At 38.0% G+C, this 15,068-nt stretch overlaps 1 pseudogene; it reads right to left on the bottom strand.

Annotated features, from left to right (window-relative positions):
* Positions 1-1,494: 1,494 nt before the first annotated feature.
* LOC149194597 (arabinogalactan O-methyltransferase 1 pseudogene) lies at positions 1,495-3,472 on the bottom strand (annotated as a pseudogene).
* Positions 3,473-15,068: the final 11,596 nt, after the last annotated feature.

Consider the following 15,068-nt stretch of genomic DNA (forward strand, 5'->3'; position numbering starts at 1 on the left):
AGAAAATTTTAATGTGATGTTTTTATTGGTGTAACACAATGGTGAAGAATGCTCGCGTAAATTTGTCAAATGGATGGTGTGACACTACTGATTATGTAAATAATAGTTATTTACTTTTTTTTTATTATGCAAAGACATGGTAACTTGTTATAGGTTGGTAAGTGAACTTGAAAACAAAGTATATTTATCATTATTTCATTGTGTTGTTATTTTATAGGGGAAAAGATTTAAAAAAAAAAATCTTTAGTTTCTAGGTAGTTAGACAGTGATTTTTTTTCTGGGATTAAAAGAAATCTCTCCGCTGGATGAGGTCACAAGTGGCCTGAGGAAAGAGGAAAAAGAAGTGCTTGTGACAAGACGTTGTTCAAGCTGTCGAGTAGCGATTTGACTGGTTAAGTCTACGAAGGCATACATACTCTACCCCCCTTTGGTTTTGAACCGTGACCTCTTAGGAGGAAACACATGCTCTTAACCATTCGGCCCACTCAAGCTGTATCTACAAATGACGATCTGTGTGTTATTCCTTGTAAAAGAAAAGAAGTCTAAACAGATTGGTATATTGTTTCTTATGACTATTAGGTAAACAAAAAGAAACCAAGTTGACTGTTGAGAATAAATGTTCACAAGGGTAAAGAATATGCCATAAACCCTTTCTGTATTTGCATATAAAATTTGGCGAGTAGACTTCTTTTGTGAGATATACTTGAGATATACTTCCTCTCTTCGGTAAAATTAACTCTCTATGTTGGTTGAGTTTCTGGATATTAAAAGAAAGAGTCGGTATTAAGAAGAACTTAGACTCAAGTAATGCAATATGAGGGAGACAAATCTCTGAAAATTAAAATAATAATCGTAATAACTAATTCTTGCATGTACCAGGATACATGACTTCCAAAATATGTTGAAAATAATTATAGAGGGTTTCGATGGTTAGTTTTCCGATGGTGAGCCAATGGATTCCTTGGAAAATAGTCCCTCTCCACGTTAATAAGTAACTACACCAGAGTCATCTGGAACCAAACTGAGGAAATGTATGTGGTTTTTTCTGTAGCATCTATATAAGTAGAAGATTAAAACAATAACAATAATAAGAACAAACATGCAGGTGAATATTTCAAAAGAAACTCAGAGATCCAACACCCCGCATTGCGGGTAAAAAAAAGCAACGAAATCATAAAATATGTGCTAGCAAAACACACAATACGGAACAGAGAATGTTTGTAGCCAATATATAAACATATAACACTAAGTGACAGAGAACAATGTCCTATGCAGTTACCAAAAAAAATTGTTGTTACCACAGAGAAGAATCATGGATGGGTAAAGAATCCCAAGTAAGGCCAAGATAGAAGACTGCGAACAAAATTACCCTCGAACGAGTCTAGGGGAAACCCATCAAACTCAGAACAAGATGGTAACTATTTAAGAAGGAAAACAACTTAACCATTTACCAACAATACAAAATGGAAAGAGTACAAAATGCATGAATCATAAATAATATTCTTGATATGAACTTGATAATGACAGTCCATATAATTCCTTAAGAAGACAAATAGTTTCTTAACTAACAGGAAAGAGAACCTCTACTGCAAATACATTTTTTAATCAAAACTTGAATACTAAGAATCCACATGAGTAAAATATATGTTGACTTCTATAACAATACCACATTTAAATACCCTAAAAAATTACTTAGACCGTGATAGAAACATTCAAGGGGAGTAAAAGTAAAAGAAACCCCAAGAGGGATTTTTGTATGGTTGTTAAAATTCAACCAAAAATATACATAATCCATTTAAGTAATTGGGAGATATATTTGATGGCCCATCAACCTAAGACTACATGCAGAGAGCCAGTAAACCATGCAAGTCAGGCTCCTAACCTAGAACAAGGAACATTTTGGAATTAATAGAGTACGGATTGAGCTGACCACTAGAAAATAAGAAGGAAAATCAAGAATCCTTCCAAACCTGCAAACAAATAAAGAGACATATTACAAATAATCTCAGAGCGTCCACCTGAAATACTTAACTTGGGAAATGTTAAAAGAGTAATACCTGTAAAGACAGAGAGGAACTATGTAGGGAAAGTTGAACTCTAACACCCTCAAGACCATTGAAAGCAAGAAAAATATTGAACACCTTGCCGAGCTACAAGATAACAAATAAAAAAATAAATTAATATTTACCTTTGTGGAAGGAATACCTTGCACCGTCGTTGAGTTACCATTGCCGAGAACGACCATTGTGGTTATAGAATGATTACAATGAAATACTTCAGCAAAACCATAATGACACTAAACAACTGTGAACCAAGAAAAGCAGTAATTGATCTTACCATTTAGACAAAGCTCACTGAAGAGGACATGAAGGGCATGATTATTCCTTATTAGACAAAGCTCGCTGATGATGAGTAAACACTGCAACCATTATTCCTTATTGCTCATAGGTGATGGACAGAAGAAGCCGTCAGTGCTACCGCTGGTGGGCTTCATCTTGGAAAATGGGGGAACCCTGAAATGCCAAAGCCTCCCCAAAGATCCCACCAGATTGCTGTTGCACAGGAACTCCCCGGCATACATTTGCTCCACTCTCCTATCAACATCATGAAGGAAAATATCTGTGGATCCTTCCTTCTTCCTGTTACTGGCCATCACGGCTGCCGTGAAAATGGCAGACATTCTCCCGGGCGCGGCATCGAAGTAACCACGGTCATGATCATATCCCACTCCGTCTCGTAGATGAGCGCGGGCAAATTGGTGACAGCGAGCTCGCATTTGGAGGACCTCAAGGCCCGGGTGGGGCTGTAGGAGGATCCATTTCTTCTGTAGTTGTGCAGCAGGGCGTCCGCCATGGACATTTTCGTTTGGTATTGGACGTGATAAGTTTCAATTCCTGGTTGGCTCTCCACGACTTTCCGTATCCAATTGGAGTCCTCTTCCAGGAAAATGGTTTTGCCATGGGCATTGAGGGCATTCCAAAGGGGGCTGTCGTAGCCGAGGCCGAAGACGAAGAAATTGCAGGGGCTTCTCACATAAAGTACTTCCAGGGTGAGATTGATTTCAGCTTTCTTCCGCTGGCGCAGGATCCTGCTCGTCACGTAGTGCACAAGCGTCCTCGCAACCTCGCCCGGAAGCCACTGCTGGTCCCGCTCAACCCCATGACCGGATGAAAGCGGAGAAGAAAAGGTGCAGCCTTTAGCGCCTTTACTAAATTCAAAATAAAACGGAATTTGGAAAACGGTGGTAGACGAGGAAGCCAACGGAGGTTGCAGGAGGAGACGGGACAGGTCTGACAGTGGTCGCAGATACATTGAATATTGGAGCTTGCCGGAGGTAGGGTGATCGAGTAGCCGGAATATGCATGGAGATGTATGGCTTTCATATGCAGATGTATCATGCCTTCAGATGCACGAATGTCCTGTCACAGGTACTTAGGGCTCATTTATGTTTCTATAGGATTGGAAATAGGAACTGCCTTGATGGGTTAGCGCCCTTGTTCAAAAGGTTCAACGTAGAGCACCTCGACTCGTTCGACGCGACTGTCCAGAAGGTTCCGCTTTCGATTCCTGACGACTCGTCTCTCCCACGCCCTACCTCTCCACTTTTAACACCTCTTCCAATTGTTTTCGCAAGCAATTGACCCCTCCTGTCCCGGGTTTAGATAGACACCCTCGTTTATTATTAAAAAATAATAATATACTGCAGCTTCGATTACTGTGACAATGATTCCTGTCATTTCCCCGTTTTGTAATCCAGTCTCCTCTGGTCAAAATTTCCTTATATGTTCTAACTGTATGAGGGATCTTGAAATTTATTGTTTGATTACAAAATTTACATGTATTTATTTAAAGCTTTTGATTTTCAAAATTTACCGTTTAAAATAAACCAGCATTCAAATTAATCCACCATAGTCAATTTTAAACATAATATTAAAACGAGAATTTATATATTTAATTATCTTTTAGTTTTAAATTATTTTACCATATATTAGTAATTTTGATTATTTATGTTTGCATTGTAAATTTTAATTTCAATTACTTTTCTTTACAGAGTTTATAGTAGGTAGTGGCCGATGCTTTGTTGAGGCCGTTTTAAATGCAGTAGTCTTTAACGCGACTTTTTGAAAGCCTTTTCGACGATTTTTTCCGGTGAAAATCCGGCAGTAATTTATTGGAATCCAAGTTTGATAGCTAATTTCTGCACAATGAAACCGTCCCAGGGGTTTTTCAGGGTGCTGAATCCGAATATGCAGTTAAAAAACCATTTTAACTGCAACAAATCATGATTTCACCTCAATTTCTTCCGCCGGATTCCGTCACCGGAATCTCAAAAAGTCGCATTATAGACAACTCCGTTTTAAATTATTTTATCGTATGTTAGTTTTAAATTATTTTATCGTATGTTAGTAATTTTGATTATTTATTTTTACATTGTAAATTTTAATTTCAATTCTTTTTCTTTATAGAGTTTATAATAGATATGATTATTTATCTTTACATTGTAAATTTTAATTTCAATTATTTTTCTTTACGGAATTTATAGTAGATAGTGGCAGATGTCTTGTTAAGGCACAATGTCATGTAAAGGTTATTGGTTCGAATTTTTGTGGGCAAAAATATAGTCATGTTAAGGGTTAGTGTGGCCCAAGCCTGGTAAGTGCTTAAATGTCCCTGGGTTGTGGCTACTCAAACTATAGGTTAGGGGTATGAGTGATCTCAGAACTCACATAACCTAGCAAGCAAAAAAAACTTCAATTGCTTATATTACATATTTGTAAAAGGCATTGTTAAAGAGCATTCAAGCTGAGACTTTGACTCTTTTCCAAGATCTTAAGATTTGGCTCTTTTCCAAGATCTCAAGATTTTGAAAGTGCTGAACATCAGGGAGGCTAATGTAATTGGGGACTCTCAGGTTATCATTAACACTATGGTGACACATTCTAAACCAACGGACCTAAGGCTTGCAAGGATGATCTTCAGAATAACAGATCTTGGAGAATCATTCCAAAAATTGAATTTCTACCATGTGTTGAGAGCTAATAATAAGGAGGCAGACATTGAAGCCAACAAAGCAGCCCTTCTTACGGCTGGAGCCTTGCTCAGAGGCGGACAGGAAACATGGGAACCAATTCCTTAATTTAGAAAGCTGTCATGTTTTACTGCCTATTGTTAAATCAGTTTGTATGTATTCACAAACTTGGGAAAATCTCTGAAATTGATCACTTAGTAGCAGCTAAAAAGAGATGTGAGCTAAGCATAAATGCCACGGCCTTGCAAGGTTGTGAGGTACTCGTGGAATTAGACTCACCTTTTGTAATCCGCTTTTTGGCATTAAGGCCAAGTATCTAATATACCCACTATCCGTTTCTAAAAAAAAAACAACAACTTTAGTTATTCAAATAATTCCACTAGTTATTCATATTATAACTTTGACTCGATTTTGACTCTAGCTATAATAATAATGATAATTTTGATAATAAAGGTAATGATAGTAAAAACTAAGATAATATTAAAAATTATAATAATAATAATAATAGTGATGTCTCTAGTCTTAATAATAGTGAGGTCTCTAGTCTTATTAATAACTTTAGTTTATTTTCGATTGATAATGTAGACCTTAAGGCTTTTTCTTCCCCTTCTACTAATAAGGTCATAAATCTCTCCAAATTCTCATTTAATCCTCATGTTTTCAGTCTCTTAGAGAAGGGTTTAAACTTTGCGGTAGCTCCAAGGAAGATCCCTATCCACGATATTATATGTGACATTGAATTCAGGATAAAGGAGTTACCGAAAGTTGCTAAAGATATTATTAGGAAAGATTGTGCAATTATCCTTAGAAAGGCTAAACCCCCTGGGAACAACCTTAGCAAACCTGAATCCGAAGCTCTAAAAGCCTTGAACAACAACAAGGACATTGTTGTTCTTAACACTGACAAAGGAGGTGCAGCTATTATCCTTAACAGGGAGGATTACTGCAATAAGATGTTAGATCACCTTTGTAATGGCGGGAGCTATAGAAAGCTGCCTAAAAATCCCGTGAAAAAGGTTTCTAACACAGTTGCACTAGCCCTAAAATCTAGTAGCATTGTTAGCTCTCTGAGTAAGAAACTTATTGTGAGCAACCCTCTCACTTCTAGGATTTATGGTCTTCCCAAAATCCATAAGGAAGGGGCCCCCCTGTGCCCCATAGTCAACACTATAGGAGGGTCGACTTATCTTCTCACTAAATATCTTGCTAATAAGCTTAAGCCTCTTGTTGGTCGGATCGAGTCCTTCGTTAAAGATTCGTCCTTCTTTGTTAATGAATTAAAGGGTATTAGAATTGATCCAAGTGATATGTTGGTTAGTTTCGATGTGGTCTCATTATTCACTAATATCCCTATTAATGAGGCCATTGATGTTATTAATCATATTACGGATCCTGATACTACTTTTTTAGTCAAGATTTGCCTTACCTCTACTTTCTTTAGTTTTGAGGGCGAATTTTATGAGCAAACCTGTGGTGTTGCTATGGGTTCACCCCTTTCCCTTGTGGTTTCCAATCTCTTTATGGAATTCTTTGAATCTAAAGCCTTGTCATCAGCGCTTTTCCAACCTAAGTTGTGGAAAAGGTTTGTGGATGACACTTGTACCGTCTGGTCTCATGGCAAAGAGAAGTTGGAGTTGTTTTTCCATCATCTTAACAATCAGTCGAATTCCATAAAGTTCACCATGGAAATTGAGGTTGATGGCAGCATTCCTTTCCTTGACATTCTCATTTCAAAAAAGGATGACGGTTCTTTCTCTCACTAGGTTTTTCGGAAGAAAACTCACACAAAGTAATATCTTCATGCAAATTCCCATCATTTCCTGACTCAAAAACTAGGTGTTCTCAACACCTTAGCCACTCGGGCGTTACGAGTTTTTGATGAAAATCACATTGATGATGAAAAGACCCACCTCCTTAGGGTCTTTAATAAGAATGGTTATAGCAAGTCCCAGGGTCTGAGAGCTTTCCATAATGTGGAAAGAGGTCCTAAGAAGAGGATCGATCCCAAGGATCGAGCTTATGGGGTTCATCTTCCTTTTATTCAGGGGACCACGGACAAAATCACAAAGATCCTGAAAAAAACATAATATTCCTTCTTCCTTTAGACCCCTTCGCACTATTCGAAGTTCTCTTCATTCGATCAAGGACCCGGTCAACCCCAAGGATGTGAAGGGGGTTTATATTATTCCTTGTTCCTATGGAACTCCTTATATTGGTGAGACTGGTCGATCAATAAATCAGAGGATCTGTGAACATGCTGCGAACATCAAACATGGGAGGTCTCGCTCCTCCGCTTTGGCAGAACATGCAGAAAAGACCAATCATCACATATGTATAGAAGAGGCTAGAGTCATAGCAAGGGTTGACCATTTTCATCATTGTCAATTTAGAGAGGCCTTATAAATTGAAAAAAGGCCCGTTAATCTAAACAAAGATGATGGTTGGAGCATCAGTAGGTGTTGGATCCCTGCCTTGAACTCTTAAGGGTTTTTAATTTATTTTTTTCATTAAGTTTTTAACATCTTAGCCACTTGGTTTATTTAGTTATTAAAATATGAATCCCTAATAGTACCTCCATAGTAATATTAATTTTTATTATAATATAAATATTATTTAATTTGATGTTATTTAAAATTCAAACTTTAATATATATATATATATATATATATTCTTATTAAATCATTATAACTTAAATTGATTTATTCAAAAAATAAAATCAAAAATAAAAATAATGATAAATAAATAAATAATTATTTTTAGTCAAACTAGTTGTTTTTTCTAACGGCTAGTTAGTTGCTCTCTTCATCTATTTATTTCATTGCCTGGATCTGATTCATCATCTTGTCTTGAAGATGAACCACACTGGTTGGTTCGAAATGCGTCGACGATATTACTCCTATGTGATTTTTTCCGAAAGATTTTGTTATTATTAATATGGATCACAGAAGTCTAAACTCAGAAAAGGCTAGAACCGTGGGACTTGATCATGAAAAGCCAAAATAACACATGCTTTGGGTAAATTGACAAGTTCTTTGAATGACTATGGGGTATCCCTTGTATCTGATGGTTGGACAAATGTAAAAGGAAATCCATTGATAAGTATTCTTGATGTGTCTGCTAGTGGTGCAGTGTTCCTTTCAGCATATGATTACTTAGAAAAGTTCAAGACCACCATTAATATTGTAGAACTATTCAAACAATTGAAAGTATTGGGTCGTACAACGTCATCCAAGTCATCACTGATAATGCTTTTAATTGTAAGGAAATAGGAGCAATCATTGAGGATAAATACCCCAACATATTTTGCTATGAGTGTTTGATTCACATAATGAACCTGTTTACGCATGATATTATTAAGTAAAAACAACCTTAATACAGATGGATTGATGATTTGTAAAAAAGAGACAAGAGAATAATAAAACTTATTACCAATCATTACCCATGGGCTTTTCCCCAGTCACTCAAGGTTGGAGTTGTTGAAGATTGCGAAGGCTAGATTTGCTAGCTATTACCTCACCTTCCGGTGCCTTTTGAAGGTAAGAAAGTTATTGGCTATCATGGTTTCAAGTCAACACTGGTAGGTATTAAAGGACAGGGCTCCAACCGCACTTGATAGGGAAGGTTTTCAAGAGGTGGAGGACACTGCTCTTGATGGTCTATTTTAGGAACGTGTGAGGGAATTTTTGCAATACACCAAGCCCATTTATAACATGATTCGTTTTGCAGATACATGTTAATTTTAGGTATGTTCTATGCTTAGAGAAATTTATTTCAATTTTTCCAATTAGCTCAATATCTTTTCCAGATAGTGTCCAATCATTATTAACACAACAATATTTACATGCTACAATGCTGCAATTTTGTGTCTAGTTAGTGTACTAACACAGTCCCTAATAGCTGATCTAAGCTAGCCCAGAATTGCTCCTAATGACTGTGGTTTTCCTCTAATGAGATGTTGCCCTCCATGCTGCATCATAACAGTCCTCCTTGATATAGCAGACCTCCCAAATAGTCCCACTAATGAATTGTTGTAACCTTCTCTTTTCTTGCAGCTAGGGCAATCATGAGACTGCATATAAAGAGCCATTCAAATCCCTTCTCACAGCAGTTTAAGGGCACATGAAACCCTCCACAAAATGCGGCCTAGAACAACGTTAAGGTGACTGTGTTTAGGCCTGCGTTCAGCTATGTATAGACTACGTCTAGGGCACATTTAACCCTTCCTTAGATTTGCGGCTAGGGCTCCTTTAAGGCCGCCTCAAGTCTGTGGATTAGGGCTGTCTTGTTGTGTATAGAAGTTCCCCTAAACAGTGGATAGATCTGCCTTCTTTGTTGCGGTTAAGCAAACTCTTTTTTACTGTTGTTAAGGCATCCTTTAGGCAGCATATTACGGCAGGTTTGGGCAACGTATAGGAGCCTCTTTAGGCTATGAATAGGAGCCTCTTTACTGCAGCTAGATCTCCTTCATGACTGCGGCTAGGCTTCCTCTGGACAGCATATAGCTAGGGCATCCTCATCATCTTCATGTCTGCAATTTAGGCCTTTCTTACAGTGTTAGGGTATCTCCTTTCATCCTACGTTTAGGGCTTCGTCCTCTTAGATTTCTCTTCCACTAAAACCCAAAACAAGTGGAAAGAAATCAAGAGTGAAGTGTGTCTAAATGACTATCAAGCCACCTCCTTTTATACTAAAACGTTGAGCACAAGTGGGGGTTATTCGGTTGTTGGTCGACCTTGACGAATTGTCCCATAACACAAATAAATTCATATCTCCATGAATACTTATCGGAATCGGATGATCTTTAGATCAATCCTACACCTCTCAATGAGAGGAATCCAATAAAAACATCAGCTGTCATAAATAAGATGACCCACATGGAGTTTGGCCCTAGCTGCCAATTTTAACAATACAGATGCACCAGTGATTGGGGAGTTGTATGAGCAAATGGATAGCATGTTGGGGCAAATAAAAGATATTGTTCAGCAAAAAGATCCTAACTTGTATGATATTATTTACAATTTTTTGTATGCACGGTGGGATAAACTTAATGTTCCTCTGCATGTCTTGGCATATATCCTTATGCCAAAATACTACTCTCCATCTTGGTTGGGCAAACTTGCACCTGGGGGTGGGATTAGGACCAAACCCCATATAGATATAGATGTACAAAATAGGTATGTGATAGCATTTGATAGTGAGGAGTGTGCTAGATTGTGTCTTGTATTAGGCAAATACTTCACTAGCACTAGAGTGTTTGGTTGTTTGCATGCAATGGAAGATAATGACAGATTGGATGTTGTCACATGGTGGGACATGTATGGCGGCCAGGGACTTTTGGATAAATTGGCAAAAAAAGTGCTTTCATAGGTTGTAAATACTTCTTTTGCAAAGAGGTGTTGGAGCACCTACAGCGTCATCCATAATGTGAGAAGAAACAACGTCAATGAAAATCAGGCAGTAAGCTTGGTTTTTGTGCACTACAACTTGAGGTTGTTGACACATTATTGTGATCGGGCTCGTGATGATGCATCATATATGACTTGGGACAACAACCCAGAAGAAGATAATTTGGAGGATGGAGCTCTACATCTAGAAGAATTGGAAACATAACTTTTGAAAGATGATGATGAAGCAACACAAGCAACAACAACAGCCATGCCACCCCCATCATCCACTGGCAGTGCACGAGTTCCACAAGCTTTGCGGCCGCCACCTCCACCTACATCCTCACGTGGAGGTCATGTGCCTTCTAGTTTAGGTTTTGGACATGGTCGTTCTACTATGCAGGAAGAGACTCCCAGTAGACCACGAGAAAAGAAATTAGAAATTTCTTGTGGCAAGAGGAAGAAATAGATAATAGATTTACTTGTCTTTTCTAGTTTCTAGTAGTTTTTATAACTGTTGACTCTTTCATATTTATTGTGATATTTTTTGTAAACAATAAATGGAATTTAAGTTTGAAGTTTGAAGTTGGAAATTATAACTCATTAGTAACAAACTATGATTATGATGCTTCGTGAAAGTTGAAACATTTCATTTCATGTTAGATATTCTTTGTTATAGTTTGGTTACTTAGTAATGGTAATGTTTACAAGTAAAACTTTCGTGATCAATGATGACAAATGTTATATATTGAATTTTGAAAGCTTGAAACATAAGATTGATGAATCATGAGATTCGATATGTTGTATGTTACTGACTTGTGGACGTGGTTGATGAAGATTATAACTTCTAAATTATTGATGTTATATGGTTTAATCCATGTTTTTATTTTTTTATATCTAATTCATCATTCTACATGCTTTTGTTGACATATATGCATCAAATTATATAAAACTATATATATTATATAAAAATTCACTCCCAATTCACTCTCGACCGAAGAGCTTTTGAAAATGTCACTCCCTGCTTCTGCTCGCAAGTAGCCTTGGCTAGTACCCCAACCCTAAAGGATGTGTAAAATACAACACACATCTCTCATTTGTATTCATTCAAGTCGATTATTGATAAAGGCCTAAGGGCATCTCTTCTATAGCATGTCTCTCTTGAGTACTTGTGTTTGGGTTATGCAGCAATCCTTCTCAATTATGTTTGATTTCTCTCTCATGTGCACTTATGCCTCTTGAGTGCATTATGGTACAGATTCATCTATCTTATGATAAACAAGAGAGCATCATAAGAATATCCTTATGATTGCAATGAGTTCAACTTAGCTCTCTTGTTGTTGTATTATGATTCTACAAATAACCACATGGAAGTTTTAGTAAGGCAATTATAGATGTCTTGGGTATAGGAGACCTCCTTTATTGTACAAGATTATGACTTAAATTAAACTAAGCATACGAAAAGGATCAAGGTTGACTATGCCAATGAATTTCTCGCTTAGTGATAATAGTTCACCTTCTCAACTTATACTCCACCTATAAATAAGAGGAATGTGATAAGGGAAAGAGAACTCCAATTTATCATTGTATTATGAATCATGATCTCTACCACTTGGGATGATGAAGAGGAAGTTGGGTTAAAAGAGTGTAACACCATGGATAGTACAATTCCTATAATTAATAAGATAAATTTTCGAATGCTTTCGGAATGGGTTGTTTTCCCACTCTATCGGGTTCTTTTCCCATCCAAACTGAATTGTTAAGTTCAAGTTGTTTTGAGCATGAGATCAGTTAAGTTAGGGTTTATTCATATTGGGCCTAAGAAGAACCAACATTTAGTTGACATTCTATTAAACACACTAAACATTTCACAGTGGAGATAATCATACAATTAGAATTTATCTTATGAACCTTGCCAAAATTTTCACTGGCAGAAACATGTAGGAAATAGCTTATCGTGGTTGTATTACAAAGTGAGGACTTCAACATAAGGTTTTTTTTTTTTTTTTTTGGAGTCAAATTCAAGATCAGCTCCATTGTCTTGAATTATTGGATTATAAGTGTGCCTTTCCATCCAGAAAATATTAAGCACCATGCACTAATCCAATGATTGGCTCAATGTTTTTTCATATTGTCCATTGAATATCACTTTATTCTCATCTAACGAAAAAGATGAAAAGTTACTGAGCCAGTCATTAGCTTAGTGTTGTGAAAATTCCTACACTGAAGGAACCCCTACTGCAGCAAATCTGAATCTACTTCACCTACTTGATTTGTTTTTTAAATTACATTCATCAAGTTAATCTTCTAAATATTGAAGCAAATTACTTATGCAACCTACACTAATTAAATATTTGATCTCATGAAACAAAAAATAGAGCAAAGAACAAGATACATAGGACACACTTAATTTTGGACACAATAGTCCCTGGAAAAACCCAATGCAGGAAAACTGGTGCAACAACTCTAAGGGTTTTATTATTATGCAGGAGAAATATCTAAATACAAATCTAGGATGCTCATCTAGCAATCCTTTACTGAGAAAATACTGGTGGAAAATCTGAGTGAGTTTTACCTCATGTCACCCGACATAATTTCGGCTAATTCGCCACAAGATTGGATAACCCCGACTATTTCCATGTCACCTCTTCTGCCCTCTACGTCAGCTTTCTCGGCTGTTCTTGTAGTTTCGACTGTTTCCAGCAATTCCGACTTCTGCCCTCCGCGTAAACTTTCTCGGTTGTTCTGGAAATTCCCGACAGTTCCAGCTTCTGCCCTCTGCATCAGCTTTCCTGGTTGTTCTTGGCAATTCCAGCTTCTGCATAACAGACAACTTTTCTGCTCTGTTGGCTCTCTCCGCCTCTCTATCTGTATTCTCCGGAAAGTCCTTCTCCTAGATTCTCACTGCCCCTCTACTGCAAAGTGAACACTTAATTCGAAATCCTTAGCAAACCCTACCCTAGGAATCGAATTCTTGACCAATTCGTTCTCTCTGTGTGTGTTTCCAAATGAATCCCAAGCCTCCATCTTATACTTTTCTTGTTGAGATTTCAACGATCGAGATTAAGTCTCTATTCAACATCTACGATTAAAACATGACTTGATCCGCCTTCTAGTTCATTCTCACCCATATTTTGATTAATACCCATTAATATTTTAATTTTCCTACGTTTAGACTTAGGAACCCCATTAAAAATATTAATTATTTTAATAAAATAAAATCTGGGTGGAATTTCACCAAACGGTTTTTGGATTCTTTAGAACTCATGTGCCTTAGCCTCTCCACCAATTTTCAAAGCTATAGCACTTCTGATGGTACCAAAAACTAATGCTTCCTCTTAGCGAGGAAAGTGCTCTAGCAACAATGCCCAACTGCATGCTGCTATGCTTCTGAAGCATCTCCCTTTCCGCACTATTGTTGCCACAAACATTGTGTTGTTGCTACTACTGTACTACTACCCATGACATTTCCCTCTGGCACTGCTGCATTTGTACTACAACTCCCTCTCAAACGTTGCATCTGCTATGCTGCTAGCACTGCCACTGCTAACACTACATTCGTACTGCAACTCAGTTGCTGAGAGAAGCAAATGAAAAACATCCAAAATTAGTTGAACTTAACTGTGTTCAACATCATATAATGAATGTTGGAATCTGACTGCTGCTAATTCAGACCCTCTGAATCTTCTGCACTGCTGCTGACTCCTGCACTGTGCCAACTGCGCTACTTCCAACTTTGCTCTGCGCTAATCAGTCTCTGGTCCCAAGCTACTGCATCTGTCCTCCAAACAATCCACTGCATCATCCCACACTAAGTCCATCTCGCTATTGTTGAATCTTGGGCTCTCGTATCAAGGAATTGATCCAAGAGGTGGACTCCTCAAGGATCCTGCCCACATGTAGTCCTCCCGACTATAGCGCAATATCACCCCATCTCCCTCCTAGAGATGCTTGGGCACTCATGGCATACTCATCCTTGTCAATATTTGCTGAAGAAGCCTTAGGATCATGTTTCTCATCCTTGTTCTTTTTCTTCAAAGGACACTAGGATGTATAGTGGCCCATCTCGCCACAACTGAAACATTTCACCTTCGAAATGTCCTTCTTTCACTTTGGCTTCTACTATCCCTTCGATGCTAGAGCTGCATTCTCCTCCTCCTCCTTCGTCTTTGTGCCACTCCCACTGCTGCCATTGAGTTTGACCTTCACTAGGTCCCTTAACTCCTCATGTTGAAGAGTCGCCCACATCTCCTCCCATGAAGGTAGCTTTTCTCTGCCCAATATGATTTGGATGAAAACTTGTCATTCATCTGAGACTCCATTCAGGACTATCCTCACCATCGCAATTGGCTGAGGAGTGGACCCCACTACAGCAAGTTGGTCTCTAGTGTCCTGAAGACGCTGAAGATAGAGGTTCACCCCTTCTCCTTTCTACATCAAAGTTCGCTGCAACTTTTGCTCCAAATACATCTTCCGTTGTTCGGAAGAGCCTTCATTCAGAGAAAACAAGGCTTCCCACATCTCCTGGGCTGTATCATTGCCCTGCAAGTGTGAGACCATATGATCTCGAACTCCATCGAGAATCACCCTCTTTGCCTTCCCCCGCTCGGCCTTGTATTTCTTCTTCTGATCATTGTCAGTAGGAACAGGTACAA

Source organism: Pinus tabuliformis, chromosome 2_2 (assembly GCF_031772625.1).
Source record: "Pinus tabuliformis cultivar Carrire ecotype Pingquan chromosome 2_2, CPIR1, whole genome shotgun sequence".
Classification (NCBI taxonomy): Eukaryota; Viridiplantae; Streptophyta; class Pinopsida; order Pinales; family Pinaceae; genus Pinus; species Pinus tabuliformis.